The sequence below is a fragment of the Chlorocebus sabaeus genome, chromosome X, assembly GCF_047675955.1.
Source record: "Chlorocebus sabaeus isolate Y175 chromosome X, mChlSab1.0.hap1, whole genome shotgun sequence".
Taxonomy (NCBI): Eukaryota; Metazoa; Chordata; class Mammalia; order Primates; family Cercopithecidae; genus Chlorocebus; species Chlorocebus sabaeus.
Genome location: NC_132933.1, coordinates 71730860 through 71748136, shown reverse-complemented (window position 1 = coordinate 71748136; position 17277 = coordinate 71730860). Strand labels below are relative to the sequence as shown.

The following is a 17277-nucleotide window of genomic DNA, read 5'->3' as shown; positions in this document are numbered from 1 at the left end:
GGAGCCAAAGAAATGTAGCAGGACGAGCCGCACACAAAACTCCTCAGACACCAAGTTAAAGAAGGAAGGGGTTTATTCGGCCGGGACATCAACAAGACTCCTGTCTCAAGAGCCAAGCTCCCCAAGTGAGCGATTCTTGTCCCTTTTAAGGGCTCACAACTCTAAGGGGGTGTGCGTGAGAGGGTCGTGATCGATTGAGCTAGCAGGGGGTATGTGACTGGGGGCTGCATGCACCGGTAGTTAGATTGGAACAAAATAAGATAGGGATTTTCACAGTGCTTTTCTATACAATGTCTGTAATCTATAGATAACATAACCAATTAGATCAGGCGTTGATCTTTAACTACCAGGCCCAGGGTGTGGCACCGGGCTGTCTGCTTGTGGATTTCATTTCTGCCGTTTAGTTTTTACTTTTTCTTTCTTTGGAGGCAGAAATTGGGCATAAGACAATATGAGGGGTGGTCTCCTCCCTTATTCCCTGCCCCACTTGAGACTCTCACCCAGTAGTGGGAGTTCTCACTTTCATTTTTGCTGCCCATGTCTTCTTGCTAGACAGATCGACAGTGATTCATATAGTACGCTTGTGCTGAAGCATTTTGGTGAACTAAGGTAGTGATGAAGTTTTTTATCATATGAAGAAGTACTGGTAGCAAACAAGGGAGCAGTAAGCAGGTTTCTATTACTATTATAACTCTTATTATAAGAGTTTTAAATCCTCCTAGCACTGGGAACCATTTTCCAAACATGGCCCCAGGATCAAATCCATGCCACACTCGCACGAGCACATAGGCCAGTTTTGTCATATCTCTAACTATGTCTTCAACTACTTGCCCTTGATTATCTATGTGTAGGCAGCAATTAGTAAGCTTAAATTTCCTACAGACCTCTCTTTCAGCTGCTAGCAAGTAGTCGAGAGCTAATCTATTTTGATAGATAGCATTTCTCATCTGAGTTTCTTGCCGGGCCAGAATAGTCAAGGCTCTGCCGGTTTTATTAGTGATTATTTTTAAGACAACTTGTAACCGTATGATTCGGTTGATCATGTAAATGGGGGTCCGGTATCCCCACGAACCGTCTTGTGCCCAAGTAGCAGGACCATAATATTATATTATATGATTCTCTCAGGGGGCCATTTATCATTTTTTCAATTTCCTATAGCTATGCTTCTCTTTTTGCGGGAAGCATAGACAGGGAAGCCCAGGAGTTCGCCTGTTTTTATGGGCAGTAGGAAGAAAGATGGTTTAATAGTACCAATAACACAACTACCTGCCCACTGATCAGGTAATTTGGCATAAGCTCTATGCCCACATATCCAGTATAATCCAGTGGGGGCTGTCCAGTCCCAGTGGGACTCCAGGTGGGTCCACACGGTTTACAACTTTGGGAATTTACTAAATGGATTTCTCTCTGTGTGATTTGAACTCCACCAAGTGACTGTTTTTGTGATACCATTATACAGTTTCTGTCTCAGACAACTAAGTCGTCCTACGGGATGAGTGAATTATTTTCCTTCTCTTGCTATGCAATATTGTCCAATAATTGAGGCTTTTAGGATTCAGAAATTATCAGGGTGATTCTTTTGAGCCAGGAATTCGTCAGGAACTGGGTCAGTAGGTACTAATTCTTGGGCTTCCCAGGGCCATTGGTCTCCTATTACAGTTCCTCCACATACATAACATGAAGTGACATTGAGAGACTGGGCTACATGCTCGGCTAATTGCAAAAACAAATTTCTTGTCTTTCCTGGAATTTCTGGTACTGGCACATTTAGTTCATCATAGAAAGTTTGAAACACTGGCTCAGGAGAGCATTTGTAAACTTCTCCTCGAACCAAGATATTTACTTGAGGATCCAGTCCGGCCCTGTCGATTCTTAAGGTCACACGCTCCTCTCTTTCCCAGCGAGGATCAAGGGGATTGGTTATTACTACCTCTAAGGAGTTACATTGTCCCTTAGTACAGGAAAGGCCATTTTTTTCCTTTCTGAAGGTGGACTAGATCCTTTTCATTTTTTTTTTTTTTTATCCAAGTGGCCTAAATGACACAAGACCAGTATTTACATTTATTTCCACACAGTCCTGATTTATGACGGATGTACTTATTTTCTGCCATATAGTCTCTTTTCTAATTAAGAGAACCACACCTTTTTCCTAACTTACTACTATTAATGACAGCACAGGCATCGAATTTTAAGATGACTTGTTTGGGAACCCCTTTTTCTTCTGTTTTTGCTAACACTTTACTCATATCATTTATGAGCCCCCACCAGTCCTCAATCCTTAATCTTATTTTAAAAACTGTGGTCATGGGAGGCTCAGATGGATCATAACACACATCAGGTTGGTCATTTCCTGGGCTACATACCTTGTATGGAATAACATTATACAAACAAATTCTTTTTAGAGTTCCAGTAAACTTATAATAACCATAAAATAATAGAACTGTAGCAACCTTTTGTCCTACATCAGTGACTTGATGTATACACTGGGAACAGTCCTCAGTCTGAGGAAGATCAGTTGAAGTCCTTACTGTAAAAGTCCACATTTTAAGGTAAATGAGCCCTGCAATGAGTTTCCTCATACCTCAGCCGTGTGTGGACCAGTCAGCTTCCAGGTGTGACTGGAGCAGGGCTTGTCGTCATCTTCAGAGTCACTTTGCAGGGGTTAGAGAAGCTGCTCCCTACCACGTACCACTCACAGTCTACTGATGTTTAAGGATGGTCTCAGAGTTTGGGCCTGCTAGAATAAACTGAGTCCAAAACTTTTACACAGTTATGTTCAACGGGGCTATCTGATACCGGGAGCAAGGTGGTGGGGTTTAGGTTGTTGCAAACTTCAGTGGTTATGTGGGGATTTTCACATAGCAGGCTTTGGTACTTGGTTAATCTAGCATTTGTTAACCAATGATGTCCTTTGGTAATCATTAAAGTTACCACAGCATGGGGGGCCTTTATATTCAGGTTTTGCCTAAGGGTTAGTTTATCTGCTTCTTCTGCTAACAGGGCTGTTGCTGCTAGGTCCCTTAGACCTGGGAGCCAGCCTTTGGAAACCCTGTCTAGTTGTTTTGAGAGATAGGCCACTGGCCTTGGCCAGGGCCCCACAGTCTGGGTTAAAACTCCAACTGCCATTTTTTCTCTTTTTGACACATAGAGTGTAAAGGGCTTTATCAAATCTGGTAGTCCTAGGGCTGGGGCCAGTATAAGTTTTTCCTTTAATTTACAAAAGGCTTGCTGTTGTAGAGGCCCCCATTCAAAAGGCTCCCGATTACCCCCCTTTGGAACCCCATACAAAGGTTTGGGTAGTACTGCAAAGTTTGGAATCCATAATCTGCAAAACCCCATAGCTCCTAGGAATTCCTTTACTTGCCTTATGGTTTAGGTTCCGGTATGTGGCAGATGACCTGCTTTCTTTCTGATCCCAGGCTGCACTCCCCTTTCCGAATACTGAATCCCAGGTAGCGTACCTGCTGTCTGCAGATCTGAGCTTTCTTCTTGGACACCTTGTACCCACAGTCCTCTAGGTGCCAAAGCAGGGCATCAGTCCCTTTTGTGCGCCCGACTGCCGTGGAGTGTCCCAACAGAAGGTCCTCCACGTACAGGAGCAAGACACAGCCTAGGTCTTAGCAGGAAACTTTTGCAGGTCTCCAGCCAGGGCCTCCCTGAAGATAGTAGGGGAGTTCTTGAAACCTTGGGGAAGCCGGGTCCAAGTGTACTGAGTAGTGACACCTGACTCCGGATCTTCCCACTGAAAGACAAACAGCTTCTGGCTCTCAGGAGTTATTCTGATGCGAAAGAAGGCATCTTTTAAGTCCAGACATGTAAACCAGCTGTCCTTTGCCGGGAGCAGCCCTAACAATGTGTAAGGGTTAGGAACTGTTGGGTGCAGAGTCACTGTAACTTGGTTGACCAAGCGCAAGTCCTGTACAGGTCAGTAATCCTTGATCCCTGGCTTAGGGACAGGCAGGAGAGGGGTGTTCCATGGAGACTGGCAAGGAACTATAATTCCACAGGCTTTCAAGCACTTGAGATGAACCTGGATTCCATCAAGAGCTTCTCTGGGAACCAGATACTGCTTTTGTCTAATTGGCTGTGCCCCAGGCTTAACTTCTATGAGTACAGGGGCTTGGTTGACCACTAGTCCCGGAGGATTATCCTCTGCCCATACTTGGGGCCATCGCTTAGCTAGAGCTGGTTTTATCTCTTGGCCTGGCTCGGTTAGAAAAAGTCTCCATTCTTCTTCCCGGAGGACTGTAAGGGCCATGATAACTCCTGTTCCCAGTAACTTTAGCTGTAAAGAGCCCTCTTTTGTAAAGGGGATGGTGGCTCTCAACTTGCTAAAGCAAGTCTCTTCCCAGCAAGGGCAAGGGACAACCAGGCATGTACAAGAACTGGTGAACTATCTCATGTCCTCCCACCAAGCAGGTCCGTGGTAGACAGAAAGCCTGCTTAGTGGAAACTCCTGTTGCTCTGATTATATCAATGGTTTTCTTGGATAAGGGAGCAACCAGGGTGGTCACTACTGAGTGTTCAGCACCAGTATTGACCAAAAACTTAATGTCCTTGCCCCCAATTGTAATCCTGACTGTGGACTCCTTGGAGGCACTTGAACCCGGTGCCCTTCAGTCCATTAACCCTTCAACCAGATTGAACAAAGCTCCCTCGTCTTTATCTGAGGTCTTTTGTTCTGAACCACCTTGCTTTTCCTTCAGTTGGGGACACTTATCTTTCCAATGCCCTATTTCCTTTTGATGGGCGCATTGGTTACGTTGCAAGCATGGGCGATTAGACTGGGTATTCTTCCCTGAACCCCCCTTCCCCTCTCCTTTCAGGGGAATCCCTTAATGGCCGCGGCCAGTAAGTCAGCATTTCGCCTAGCCTGGCATTCGCCTTCCTTACGACTTTCTCTGTGGCTTGTTGCATCTCTATTCACAAACACTTGACTGGCTATTTCCAGTAACTGTGAGGTATTAATACCTACAAACCCAGCCTGTTTCTGCAATTTTCTCCTGATATCTTCTGCGCTTTAACTAAGGCCCTGTTAGTCATGCGCAGATTTTCAGGACTATCAGGATCAAAAGGAGTGTACATACGATAAGCCTCACACAGTCTTTCATAGAATTGCACTGGACTCTCCTCTTTTCTGTGGATGACCTCAGAGACTTTATTTGTAGCCTTTTGAACCCCTTTCTTTAGACCTTCTATTAATGCCTCACCGTACCGTCTTAGCTTCTCCATGTCTGATCCCTCGTTCAGGTCCCTTTGGGGGTCTGTTCCTGGCAGTTGAATTCTTATATATTCTTGGGAATTTTGGTAATTAGCTGGGACGTGCTCCTCTAGCCACTTAGTTGCCACCTGGAGCACCCTTAGCCTTTCATCTGTATTAAAGAGGCACATGAGCAGCTTGTGGCAATCAGCCCAAGTAGGATTATGAGTCTGTATAATAGTTTGGAGCAAGTCAATTAAAGCTTGAGTCTTTTCAGTGTAAGATGGAGTATTATTTTTCCAATTGAGGAGATCAGCAGAGGTGAAAGGTTGATACACAAAGGCACGCCTTTCCACTGTGTGTCCGTCCTCATCTACTCCAGTATATAGCTGCTCTTTCAGGGGCATTTGGATTCCAGTCTTGGGCCATAAGTGAGCTTCCAAGGGAGGAGCCTCTCCCGTGGCTTCACTTCCTCTCTTGTCTACTCTGGGTGGTCTAGGGGTGTGGTCATCTGGTGGAGGTGGAGGTGCTCTGGGTTCAGGAGTGGGGAGCCATTCCTCCTGATAAGGAGGGGATATTGCTGGTACCAATTCCTGCCATGATTCTTCTGGTGTTGAGTCGGACAGGACTTTTGGTGCTGACTTCCCTCGGTGGGTGGAGCGAGGACCTTCCTTAACTAACTGTCCCTTTGCTACTAGTACTGCTGCTGCCTGTCCTCATAACCACTGTGGGGGTCCAAAACCAGCTGTAACCAAGAGTCTATATATGGGAACTGATCCGGGTACCCTGGCTTACAGGTTACCCTGTGCCATACCTTCGAGACAAGGAACCTGTCCAGGCTTCCCTCTGACGGCCAGCTCACCTCTAATGCTGGCCAGTCTATCTCACACAAAGTTCTAAGTTTTCCTGGTGTCATGGTGACTCCATAGTCTCCCTTAAATCCCTTTTTGAAATTTTTCAACATAGTTCCTAGTGGGGTGGGCTTACTTTGTGCCTGACCCATGTTTCCTCGAGACAAAACACCACACTCACACCACACGCACACCACAAAACAAAGAACAGGTAAAAAGGGCACACACACACTTTTACAGTTTACGCCAAACCAAAATCAAAACCAAAATCAGAGTATCAAAAAATCTAAGCCAGGTCAAAACCAAAACCAAAGTATCAAGCAATCCAAGTCAAATAAAAAACAAAAACCAAAGTACCGGTACAGGCACACTGTGGGTGATCAGGCCACGCTTCCACTCAAATGGAGTAGGCAAGTTCCCAAGACCAGTCCTGTCAAGCAATTTAAACCAAATCAGAACCAAAACCAAAACCAAAACCATGGTGCCGATAAAGGCATGCTGTGGATAATCAGGCCACGCTTTCACTCAAATGGAGTGGGCATGTTCCCAAGACCGGTCCTGTCAAGCAATTCAAACCAAGGCAAAACCAAAACCAAAACCAAACCAAAGTGCCGATAGAGGCACGCCCTGGGTGATCAGGCCACGCTTTCACTGAAATGGAGTGGGCAAGTTCTCAAGACTAGTCTTACCAAGTTTCAGATGTCCGGATTCCAAGTACCAGTTCCTTCCCAGTGTTCAGCCACTGCGTTGATCCTCCACGGGGGCCTGCCATACACCGCTCTGGTGAGGCGTCCCACCGGGGTAAATGCCTACCCAGGAGCGCTCTCAGGATGCGCAATGCTCAGGCTGGTCAGAGTCCCCCGCAGGGATGTTCCATAGGGCAGGCTTAAGCTGCCTAAGGAGCTGCCTCGACCATCCGCCAATCACCTCGCTTCCCAGTCAGGGAACCAAGAAATGTAGCAGGACGAGCCACAGACAAAACTCCTCAGATACCGAGTTAAAGAAAAAAGGGATTTATTCGGCCAGGGACATCAGCAAGACTCCTGTCTCATGAGCCGAGTTCCCCAAGTGAGCAATTCCTGTCCCTTTTAAGGGCTCGCACCTCTAAGGGGGTGTGTGTGAGAGGGTCGTGATCAATTGAGCAAGCAAGGGGTACGTGACTGGGGGCTGCATGCACCAGTAATTAGATCAGAACAAAATAGGGATTTTCACAGTGCTTTTCTATATACTGTCTATAATCTATAGATAACATAACCGATTAGATCAGGGGTTGATTTTTAACTACCAGGCCCAGGGTGTGGCGCCGGGCTGTCTGCTTGTGGATTTTGTTTCTGCCTTTTAATTTTTACTTTTTCTTTCTTTGGAGGCAGAAATTGGGCATAAGACAATATGAGGGGTGGTCTCCTCCCTTATTCTTATTCTCTTATTCCCTTATTCTTTTTTTGTCTTTTCATTTTTATTACTCAAAAAAGTTTCATTTTTTTATTTAGCTTTCTGACTCTGTGCTTGTGTCTTCAACACTTTCACAGTGATTTTCTGCTCAATAAGGAAAGCACGCTTGATCCTATCAGGAACACATTCAGCACACATGGAACCACCATAGGCCCTGCTAATATGTTTCTTTGTTTTGGACATTCTCATAAGAATTTTTAGGTCTTACAGCACGAACCCCTCAAAGTCTGCCTGGGCACACACCACATGCAGATTTTGGTGCTTTCACAACCTTCTTGGTAAAAAGGTAAACAATTCTATTACCAGGGATTCGAGACAGCCTGCTTTTGTTAGAAGCTGTATTGTAGGAAAGCCTACATCAGTATATCAAATGCTGGACCATTCTGAGTGCCTGCAGACAACGTCCCTACCAACCAAAAAAAAGTCCAGGACCAGACAGAATTCGTAGCTGAATTCCACCAGAGGTACAAGGAGGAGCTGTACCATTCCTTCTGAAACTATTCCAATCAATAGAAAAAGAGGAAATCCTCCCTAACTCATTTTATGAGGCCAACATCATCCTGATACCAAAGTCTGGCAGAGACACAACAAAAAACGAGAATTTTAGACCAATATCCCTGATGAACATCGATGCAAAAATCCTCAATAAAATACTGACAAACCGAATCCAGCAACATATCAAAAAGCTCATCCACCATGATCAAGTGGGCTTCATCCCTGGGATGCAAGGCTGGTTCAGCATATGCAAACCAATAAACGTAATCCAGCATGTAAACAGAACCAAAGACAAAAACCACATGATTATCTCAATAGATGCAGAAAAGACCTTTGACAAAATTCGACAACCCTTCATGCTAAAAACTCTCAATAAGTTCAGTATTTTGGGGATGTAGCTCAAAATAATAAGTGCTATTTATGACAAACCCACAGCCGGTATCATACTGCATGGGCAAAAACTGGAAGCATTCCCTTTGAAAATGGGCACAAGACAAGGATGCCCTCTCTCACCACTCCTATTCAACATAGTGTTGGAAGTTCTGGCCAGGGCAATCAGGCAGGAGAAAGAAATAAAGGGTACTCAATTAGGAAAAGAGGAAGTCAAATTGTCCCTGTTTGCAGATGACATGATTATATATTTAGAAAATCCCATAATCTCAGCCCAAAATCTCCTTAAGCTGATAAGCAACTTCAGCAAAGTCTCAGGATACAAAATTAATGTGCAAAAATCACAAGCATTCTTATAAACCAATAACAGACAGAGAGCCAAATCATGAATGAACTCCCATTCACAATAGCTTCAAAGAGAATGAAATACCTAGGAATCCAACTTACAAGGGATGTCAAGGACCTTTTCAAAGAGAACTACAAACCACTGCTGAACGAAATAAAGGAGGACACAGACAAATGAAAGAACATTCTATGCTCATGAATAAGAAGAATCAATATCTTGAAAATGGCCATACTACCCAAGGTAATTTATAGATTCAGTGCCATCCTCATCAAGCTACAAATGTCTTTCTTCACAGAATAGGAAAGAACATATTGCTTTTTACACTTTGACTTCTGGCTATGGGATGGATTATTTTAGTCATAAGAAAGTGTAACTGATCTAATACTTTACACTTATTTTCTCTTCTTCCTAATGCCAGTCTAGCTTCTGGATCTAGGAGCTTCCTAATGCCAATCTAGGAGGCTGGAAAGAGTATACGGTTAGAAAATTGGTAGGCATACCACTTCCTTTAAGATTTCTGGGCTGACTTAGGATCTGGTGAATACTATTCAAGAAAGAAAATAAAGAAATGTAAATGGAATTAAATCAGAAGTTTGGGATTCCATATCAATGACATTGTTAAATTCTAGAGGAGAGAGTTTATGGAGCTCTGGTTCCATAAACTCTCTCCCCTAGAATTTCATACTTCTACATTCAATACTTCTACATTGAACTAACTTGATAGTAGGTACACATACATGTACCATATAAGCACTTGGCAGAGATGTTCAAGTGCAGAGCCTTGTGCAGGGTGGACAATTTAAATAGATTATGTAGATAGGTCCTGCCAATTCTGAATCTATGATTTGTGCTTGGGAATTATCTTGCTTTCACCCTCAAATCCACTCATTCATTCAGAAAATACTTATTGCCAGTCACTGGACTAAACTCTGGACCTAGGTTCTCAAGGACGAGAAAAGGCCAGGAATAAAGATTTCCTCAGCCTCCTCCCTGAGCCAGAATGAGGGAGAAAGTATGGAGATGTCAGTTTGAGGAACTAAGTTACATGGTCTGCAAATAAGAAGGGAGTCAAGGCAGAGGTACTTTAGGGACTCCCTGCCTGCCTGTTGGTAAGCTGTCTCACAGAAATTAGCATTGTCCTGTCCCCCAACAAGTGTGCAAATATATTCTGCCTACCCTTTCCAGTCACCCTGACAATGATCTTCTTATTGAATGACAGTTCTGAAAAGTGATAATTTATTACTTCAGTTGAACTGTTACCCAATTTTCTTGCCATTTCACTAGACAGAAGTGTGGAAAGTAGATCCTAAGCACAATTTACACTTCCTTTTTATACTGGAACATTCCACAAAGACATGACTATTATACAGTTCTGATTAAAGCCAAATGTTGCAGTCATAATAAATTAAAGATTTGTGGCTTCATTGTCTGTTTCTATCATTTACCCTGGGATTATGGAACAAAGCCCACTAAATTCCCTTTTTCATTATCTGAAAAAATGCCTTTTAGACTTTTCTATAATTCCCTCACCTTGAGATCACCCTAGCTTTGATCTTTTGTGCAAACAATTATGTCTTATAAAAATCTGAATTGTATTCATTCCTTTATTTATAATCTCAACCGTTTTCTGTTTGTCACTCTTTCTGCTCTCCTTGGCTTTTCCCCTTTCTTTTCCAAGGGTTATAGAATTCCTGACAGTTTGATTTGAAGTTTAGTTCAGTATTCTATGTATCAATATGCCTTATTTACTTTGTTTTTGTTTTAATTTTCAATTTTTAATTTTTGTGTGTGCAGAAAAGTGAGGAAAGTAGGTCCTAAGCACAATTTGCACTTCCTTTTTATACTGGAACATTCCACAAAGACATGACTATTATACAGTTCTGATTAAAGCCAAATGTTGCAGTCATAATAAATTAAAGATTTGTGGCTTCATTGTCTGTTTCTGTCATTTACCACAGGTGCACATATTTCTGAGGCACATGAGACACTCTGATACAGGCACATAATGTATAATAATCACATCAGGATAAATAGAGAATCCATTAACCCAAGCATCTATCTTTTCCTTGTGTTACAAATGATCCAATTCTACTCTTTCAGTTTTTAAAATGTATAATAAATTATTGTTGACCACAGTCATCCTGGTTGCACTATCAAATAGTAGATCTTATTCATTGACTCAAACGATATTTTTGTACCCATTAACCATCCCCATCCTCCCTACCCATTATCCTTCCCAGCCTCTGGTAATCATGGTTCTACTCTATCTCCATGAGTTCAATTGTTTTAATTTTTAGCTCCCACACATAAGTGAGAACATGCAAAGTTTGTCTTTCTGTGCCTGGCTCATTTCACTTAAAATAATGTCCTCCAGTTATATTCAAGTTGGTAAAAAGGTAAACAATTCTATTACCAGGGATTCGTGACAGCCTGCTTTTGTTAGAAGCTGTATTGTAGGAAAGCCTACATCAGTATATCAAATGCTGATCAAGTTGTCGCAAATGAAAGGATCTCATTCTTTTTATAGTTGAGTAATACTCCATTGTGTATATGTGCCATCTTTTCTTTATCCATTCGTCTGGCAACGGACACATAAATTGCTTCCAAATCTTGGCTATTGTGAATAGTGCTGCAATAAACACAGGAGTGCAGCTATCTCTTTGATATATCAATTGTCTTACTTTTGGATATGTACCCAGCAGTGGGGTGGCTGGATCACATATATGTAAGCTCTATTTTTAGTTTCTTTGAGGAACCTCTAACTGTTTTCTATAGTGGTTGTACTAATTTACCTTATCACCAAGAGTGTACGAGGGTTCCCGTTTCTCCATATCCTTGCCAGCATGTTATTGTCTGTCTTTGGATTAAAGCCATTTTATTTATATATATTTATTTGTATCTTCTCTTATTTTCTTAATCTCACTAATGGTCAATCAATTTTGTTTATATTTTCAAACCACCAACTTTTTGTTTCATTTATCTTTATTATTTTTTTTTTTGTTTCAATTTCATTTAGTTCTGCTCTGATCTTTGATATTTCTTTTCTTCCGCTGGGTTTGGGTTTGGTTTTTATTTCTTTAGTTCCATTAGGTGTGAGCTTAGATGGTCTATTTATGCTTTCAGACTTTTTGATGTAGGCCTTTAATGTTAGGAACTTTCCTTTTAGCACTATTTTTGCTGTATCCCAGAGGTTTTGATAGTTCGTATCACTATTATCATCCAGTTTAAAGAATTTTCTAACTTTCCATCTTGATTTCACTGTTGACTCAAAGATCATTCAGGGGAAGATTATTTAATTTTCATGTATTTGTATAGTTTTGAGGGTTCCTTTTAGAGTGAATTTTCAATCTTATTCCATTGTGGTCTGAGAGAGAACTTGATAGTAATTTTGATTTTCTTAAATATATTGAGACTTGTTTTGTGGCCTGTCATATGATCTATCTTGGAGAATGTTCTATGTGCTGATAAAAAATGTATATTCGGCAGTTGTTGGGTAGAATGTTCTGTAAATATCTGTTTAGTTCATTTGTTCTAGGGTATACTTTAAGTCAGTTTTTGTTGTTGTTGTTGTTGACTTTCTGTCTTGATGACCTGTCTAGTGCTGTCAGTGAAGTATTGAATTTCCCCACTATTATTGTTTTGCTGTGTCGCTCATTTCTTATGTCTAGTGTTATTGTTTTATAAATTTGAGAGCTCCTGTGTTAAGTGCATATATATTTAGGATTGTGATATTTTCATGTTGGACTGTTATTTTTCATTATATAATACCCCTTTGTCTTTTTAAAATTTTGTTGCTTTAAAGTCTGTTTTGCCTGATATAAGAATAACTACTCCTGCTTGCTTTTGGTTTTCATTTGCATGGAATATCTTTTTCCACCCCTTTACCTTAAATTCATGTGAGTCCTTATGTGTTAGGTGAGTCTCTTGAAGCCAGCAAATAATTGGTGGTAGGATTTTTGTCCATCCTGCCATTCTGCATTTTTTAAGTGAAACATTTAGACCACTTACATTCAGTGTTAGTGTTGAGAGATGAAGTACTGTTTTTTCATCATGCTAATTGTTGTGTGAATACTTTTTTAAAAATTGTGTTATTGTTTTATAGGTCCTCTGAGATTTATGCTTTAAGAAGATTCTATTTTGGTGTATTTCAGGGTTATGTGTTAAGATTTAGAACTCCTTTTAGCATTTCTTACAATGCTGGCTTGGTAGTGGGGAATTGTCTCCACATTTGTTTGTCTCAAAAAGACTTTATCTCTCCTTCATTTATGAAGATTAGTTTCACTGGATACAAAATTCTTAGCTTATATATATTTTTTTGTTTTCGTTTACTGAGGTTAAAGATAGGACCCCAATCTCTTCTGCTTGTCAGGTCTCTGCTGAGAAATCTGCTGTTAATCTGACAGGTTTTATATATCTATATCTATATCTATTTATTTGTATGTAGATATAGATATATCCCAATTTGAAATGAAAAAGTCAATTTATGCATCTTTGCAGATGATATGATGTTACATTTGGAAAAGCCTAAAGACTTCACCAAAAAATCCCAGTAGACCTAATAAACAAATTATGTACAGTTGCAGGATAAAAAATCAACACACAAATATCAGTAGCATTTCTAAATGCCAATAGTGAACAATCTGAGAAAGAAATCAAAAACTTCTTTGAGGGAATAATTGAGGAAGACTTCCCTGGCCTTGCTAGAGACCTAGACATCCAAATACAAGAGGCTCAAAGAACACTCGGGAAATTTGTCACAGAAAGATCATCACCTAGGCACGTGGTCGCCAGGTTATCTAAAGTCAAGACAAAGGAAAGAATTTTAAGAGCTGTGAGGCAAAAGCATCAGGTAACTATATATATATATATATTTACGTATATATGTACATTTATATGTGTACATTTTTTCAGTCTTCTTGAGTTTCTTTCATCAATATTTCATAGTTTTCATTGCAGAGAGCTTTCACTTGTTTAAGTTAATCCATGTGTAGTTTATTATGTTTGTGACTACTGTGAATGGGATTACTTTATTAATTTCTTTCTCAGATTATTCACTATTGGCATTTAGAAATGATACTCATTTTTGCGTGTTGATTTTATATCCTGCAACTGTACATAATTTGTTCATTAGGTCTAATGAGATTTTTTGGTGAAGTCTTTAGGTTTTTCCAAATGTAATATCACATCATCTGCAAAGATGGATAAATTCACTTATTCATTTCAAATTGGGATGCCCTTTACGTCTTTCTCTTGTCTGATTGCTCTAGCTAGGACTTTTAGTAGTATGTTGAATAACAGTGGTGAAAGTGGACATCTTTGTCATGTTCCAGATTTAGAAGAAAGGCTTTCAGTTTTTTTTTTCCCATTAAGTGTTATACTAGCTGTGATTCTTTCATATATGGCTTTTATTATATTGAGGTATGTTTCAATCCCCAGTATTTTGAGACTTGCTGTCATGAGAGTGTGTTGAATTTTATCAAATGCTTTTTTAACATCATCTGAAAGTATCATATGGTTTTTGTCCTTCATTCCATTGATATGATGTATCACATTGATTGGTTTGTATCTGTTGAACCATCCTTGCATCCCTGGGATAAATTTCACTTGATCATGAATAACGATTTTTTAATGCGTTCATGAATTTTTTAGTATGTTGTTGAGTAGTTTTGCATCAATGTTCATCAGTGATATTGGCCTATAGTTTTCTTTTTTGATGTGTCTTTGTCCAGTTTTGGTACCAGTGTACTATTGGCCTTGTAGAATCAGTTTGAAAGTATTTCCTCCTTCTTTTGTTCTTCAGAATACTTTGACGTAGGATTTGTATTAGTTCTTCTTTAAATGTTTGATAAAATTGAGCAATGAAGCCCATCAGGTCCTGACATTTCTTTGCTGGGAGACTGTATTACAGCTTTGTTCTCATTACTTGTTTTTTGTCTGCTCAGGTTTTGGATTTCTCCATGGTTCAATATTTGTAAGTTGTATTTGTCCAGGAATTTATCAATTTCTTCTAGGTTTTCCAATTAATTGGCATATAGTTGCTCATAGTAGCCTCTAATGATCTTTTCAATTTTTGTGGTATTGGCTGTAATATCACCTTTTTAATTGCTGATTTTATTTAATTGGGTCTTCTCTCTTCTTTCTTATTCTGGGTTTAAGTTTGTCCATTCTTTTCATCTTTTCAAAAAACCCACTTTTTTTTCCATTGATCTTTTTTAGTGTTTTTTTTTTAATTTCAATTTAATTTATTTTTGATCTTCTCTTATTTATTTATTTTCTTCTATGTTTGAGTTTGATTTGATCTTGCTTTTCTAGTTCTTTGAGATGCATCTTTAAGTTGTTTATTTGAAGTTTTTCTAAAAACGTTTTGAAGTTACCCTTGTAGCTATAAACTTTTATTTTTTACTATTTATTTCTCTGTATCTCGTAGGTTTTGGTATATCCTGTTTCTCTTTTTATTGATTTAAGAGATTTTTTTCAATTTTCTTAATTTCTTCATTGACCCACTGTTCACTCAGGAGCATATTGTCTTATTTTCATGTGTTTGGATAGTTTCCAAAATTCCTCTTGTTATTGGTTTCTAGTTCTATTCCATTGTGTTCAGAAAATATATTTCTTATAATTTCATTTTTGAGGAATTTTTAACAACTTGTTTTGTGTCCTAACATATGGTCTATTCTTGAGAATGGTCTATGTGCTGAGGAGAAGAATGTGTATTCTGCAGTCATTGAATGAAATATTCTGTAAATATCTATTAGATCCATTTGTTTCACAGGGCTAATGAATTCTAATATTTCTTTGTTGATTATCTGTTTGTATAATCCGTCCAGTGCTGAATGATGGGTCTTGAAGCCTCCAACAATTATTGTGTTAGGGTCTATTTCTTTCTTTAGCTCTAATAATTTTTGCCTTATATATCTGGGTGTTTCAGTGATTGTTGCATGTGTCTTCTTCTCCCCCTTCTGCTTTATTTACTTTGGAGTTAATTCATGCTGCTGCTACAATTAAATTTGATAAGAATCACCTATTGTGCCAGAATTTTCAGTGCTGTGGCTGCTCAATGTTTGCCTTTGGCCAACTGTATGGCAAAAAGTCTAAGTGCTAAAGTAATTATTTCTCCTTAGGTTTCCATCAGATTACTAACTAAGTAAACATAATTTTTGCTCCACCTTTCCCCTTTATCTTTCTCCCCAGTATATTTGTAACAATCCCCACTGCAAACATTTGAACTCTGGCAAAATGGTTGTCTTACTACCAGGAGTTAATAAGCATCAGAATCCATTTGGGCCATGTTGCTCTAGTGGATAAATTTTGTCCTAGCATCAAAGTTGTTCTTTTTAAAACAACACTATGGCTTTCCACATTTTGTAATGGTGCTTTAGGTGAACTAAAACAATGATTTCTAGGTAGAAGGGTCATGGAACAAAACATTACTCTTTTTTGTTATTAATGTCAATTGTTATTAAGAAAGCTCGAGCATAACACTGGCAGTTCCTTCTCCATTGTATAGAATGACTTTTAGTCTGTCCCACCTTCATCACCATCAAACATATTGCAAATAAAATATTAGAAGCATATGTATAGAAGGGATCATGGGAAATCATCTAGTCCATCCATGTAAGGACTGTTTGTGAACTGTCCCAGAAATATTATTATAAATTTTCCCATAGTGAATTCTCCAAGGAAAGAAATATACAACCTCCTTTGGTAATATGCTGCAGTAATACTTTCTATTTTTTATTGTCCTAGACTCTGAGTCTGAGATTGCAGAAATCTGGCTGATCACTGAAGGATTTCTTTTTACCTTTTTTTTTTCTGTGGTGAAGTGAGAGATCAGATTATTGAAACTGTGGAAGCAGAGGAAATCAAGCACTGTACAACACATGGAAAGCCAGTAGTTATCAATTTAATATATATTTCCTAAGTACCCACTAATAAAATACTCAACTCTGTAGAGAACAAGGCCTTAGTTCTGAAAGAAGCAATTTTGTTTTGAAAAACTTAAAATAAGTCTGATTTTTTTTTTTTTCTTTTCTACCTCTCTTCTCTTTTTAGGAAGCATTCTGTGTATTGCTCCTGCCTGTGGATCAGTACACTGTAAGATCATGTGATAAGGGGAATATTCCTATAGGAAACTTGAGACGTACTGAATTAAAACTAATTTTAAAGGTTCCTTTTTTTTTTTTTTTCTTTGAGATAAAGTCACGCTCTGTTGCCCAGGCTAGATTGCAGTGGTGCAGTCACAGCTCACTGCAGCCTCCAAATTTTGAGCTCAAGCAATCTTCCCATCTCAATACTCTCCCTAGTACCAGGCCTGATTGATTAATTTTTTTTTTTTTTTTTTTTTTTTTTTTTTTTAGAAACAGGATCTTGCTGTGTTGCCCAGGCTGGTCTTGAATTCCTGGTCTCAAGTGATCCTCCAGTCTTGGCCTCCCAGTGTGTTGGGATTACCGGTGTGAATCACTGCACCTGGCCAAATTCTTTAATCAATAATTCCCTAAAGCTCAAGTATTGGGAGTTGTTCATTCATGATAGTTGATGGTGCT

General features: G+C 39.6%; 1 protein-coding gene and 1 pseudogene across 1 annotated transcript in view; one reads left to right on the top strand and one right to left on the bottom strand.

Annotated features, from left to right (window-relative positions):
- The window catches only part of SH3BGRL (SH3 domain binding glutamate rich protein like), a 101984-nt gene that overhangs the window by 13890 nt on the left and 70817 nt on the right, over positions 1–17277 (top strand). The window lies entirely within an intron of this gene.
- Positions 5908–17032, bottom strand: LOC140710847 (large ribosomal subunit protein eL34-like; annotated as a pseudogene).